We start from the raw sequence: 3,077 nt of genomic DNA on the forward strand, positions 1-3,077 counted from the left end.
GCAGAATATTCCTCCCTGGGGATGCCCCCCCCCCGACTCCAGCTGACCAGCGCCTGCCCCAGTCTCACTCCCTCACTGCAGGTGCCTTGATCTGCCTCTTCCCTCTCTTTCCACCACACCAGACTTATTAGTGGGATGCACCTCTTCAAGCTTAAGAGCTGCATATTGGAAATTGGATTGGCATTGGCCAATGCACCTCCTTAAAAACCGGCTATCAGTATCAGCCCCAAAAATCCCTATCGGTGCACACCTATACAATGCAATTAGTTTTCAGCTAAAATATGCCCTATTGTCAAGAAGCTATTATAAAATGAAAAAGGGCCAAACAAAATTTGAAAAATATGGATAATGGATGGAGATGCTGAGGGAATCTGGGTGACTTCTCAAGTGAAATAATGAGCAAAAATCCCAGCATTACTTTTTCCACAAAAGGTGATGGGGGAGCAAATGCTGAAAACACATGGGAGATTAAAATTGATGATTTTTAAAAAAGTGATAATTAGAGGGTTAAATGTCAAAACCATCAAGTTGTAATACTGTTAGCCTAAATAACCATACTGTATCACTTCTGTAGCATGAAGGAGGGACAAAAGCTACAACAAGGAAGTAAGACTCCTTTGCTGTATATTCTTAATTAGATTGTACGGTCCTCGTGGTGGAGACTACATCTGCCAAATACTTAGTATTAGGACCCTGAGCCATTACCATTTTATAAGCGAGTCTGCCCAAAAAAAGTCAAAGTAATGCGCGATGACTTTTTACTAGTCGGCTTAATAAAACACATGTATCCATGAGAATGACAGTCTAAAACAGTGGTTCCTAACGTTTTTACACAAGGCACACTCCCCTCAGTAGACTCATGGCATCCCTTGGAAAAATGCCAGTTTTTAGGTTTCACAGATTTTATGACTATGGAAAAATAAGAGAGCAATTCTTCTGTTCAAAGACATTCTTGACACCATGGATTCCAATTTGAAATCTCTGGATGTATCTTGGGAATTGTGTCGGTGTTTGCACACCTGACACTGTCAAAACTCATTTGGCACCTTGTTGCACCTTTAAAAGGATCTCATAGCACCTTGGTTGAGAATCACTACTCGAAAAGGAAACAATTTATATAACACAGCTTTCGAGTTTTAAATTGGATCATTTACTTAAACTGGAAATCTCCCTCTTAGTCTTTATTCAAATGTTTCCATTATTTAACATCAAAATAAAAAATCTTTAACCTATTCATAAGTTTAGTAAGGTGCAGCAAATGTTCCTTAAGAATCAATGTCCTGACTCTATTGAAGCCAAAGGAATTGTCCGAAAGATTTGATTGAGACCAAGATTTCACCTCTTTTCTTGTTTCATAGTTAGAAATATGTTCCTTCTGCTTGAAGTAGCTGTGCTTAAAAGAAAAAAAATACAAGTAAAATAGATTTAAAAAAGAAGTAAAACAGATTTTAAAAAACATTTTATTAACTCCGATTTATTGTTTCCTTTTCCAATGGTTCTCCTGGTACTTTGATCCAATACATTCACTGTTACCAATAATGTAGAAGTGGTTCTTACACTGTCGTTCTTACTAGAAATTCTACAGCATTTAAAAAAGTAGGATGGCATCTTAAGGTTTGATACTATTAGTTTAGCCAGAATTTTCCTCATGTAAGTAGGATGTTCTGCCAACATGATGCCACACAAGTCATGACGGGATATATTTACAATAACTTCCTGCCCATGTCAGGGTACCAGACTTGATGATCTTATAGGTCCCTTCTGGTCCTTCGAATCTATCATTTCTTTAACATATCTTTCCAAGAGAATGTTGTTTTTAGTTGGAATTCACATTTCTAAATCTCTTTTAAACACTTTGCACCTCGTTACCTTGTGTGCTTTCCATTACATTTTACCAATTTATGAAAAGATTATTTTCATATGTCTTAAACAGTCCTTTCTAGGAAAAATTCTAGGACCTTTGTTACTGTCTGCAAATGTATCAGCTTAACTAATTCCTTAGTGATACAGATCTCCAAGGCCCTCAACATTGCACAAGCAGGATGCATCCAACTCAACTGTTATTTAAGTCAATGGAAGCCTTGGATTAACGTTCTTCTGTTTAATTAGTGTATTGCTCTCAAATGATTTTTAGAGACATAGGATGTTGAAAGTAATCTCTCTGATGGTTTTGCAAGTCTTTACATCTGAGGAGTTGTGGAAGAAAAAAAAAATCAGCATGGTATTATATATAGCAAGAGTACAATCTTTTCTCCAAGTACAGCAGCAATTGCACACATTGCAAAAGTGTCTAATAAAAAATGCGAGCATATAAATGCCATGGTTTAGTAATATCACTCATCCACATCATAGGCAAGGAACTCTAAAGAATTGTATTATGTTTTAGCCAGAATTCTAATAGTGGCTATCATCTCTCAAACTAAAAGTGAAGATTAAGAGATGTCCCTTCCCACAACTAAGAGAAGAAGAGAAGGAAACTTCTTCAAATGTATTTTTCCCATCTGACAAAACTACAGAAATGGTGTTGTGGTCATTCCCTCTTATTCTGCACACAAAACATAAGGGCACCTTTTCCCAACCCAGCTGATACATACCCCCTGGAGGAAAACCTCTCCTGGAGAAAATAAGCAAGGGGTAGGTTGTCCACAGCAGATTCTCCCGCAACTGAAGCAGGAAGTAAAGAGGAGGCACATGCACATACATAAAAACACCCTCCTCTCACTTAAGAAAAGTAAGCCTATCAAGCCCAGCTCGTCTGCCTTTGCCTTAATGAACTGTGATCCTTTTGAATTGAGCCCAATCAGCCTGAACATTTAAATAGGAATAGAGGATAAGAAAATACTTTAATTTGTTTTCTTGGTAGATGCATTAATCTGAGAATGAAAGTTCCACGCTCCTTAGCTCCAGACAGTCATTCTGCCTCCACTACCGCAAACCCAGTCAATTAGAACAACTTTGTAAACTCCCAATTCTTTCCATCTCCAGGAAAACAGGTCATCACCTCAACACCAGTGATCAACACAGTGGTCAATTTTTTTTTTTTTTTAATCTTACATTTTTAAAGGCTGTAAAAAGCA

At 37.5% G+C, this 3,077-nt stretch overlaps 1 protein-coding gene across 2 annotated transcripts in view; it reads right to left on the reverse strand.

Annotated features, from left to right (window-relative positions):
• SKAP2 (src kinase associated phosphoprotein 2) overlaps nucleotides 1-3,077 on the reverse strand; it is a 226,835-nt gene that overhangs the window by 161,993 nt on the left and 61,765 nt on the right. The window lies entirely within an intron of this gene.

This window comes from Gavialis gangeticus, unplaced genomic scaffold, assembly GCF_001723915.1.
Source record: "Gavialis gangeticus isolate Ggan-Ray unplaced genomic scaffold, GavGan_comp1, whole genome shotgun sequence".
NCBI classification, from domain to species: domain Eukaryota; kingdom Metazoa; phylum Chordata; order Crocodylia; family Gavialidae; genus Gavialis; species Gavialis gangeticus.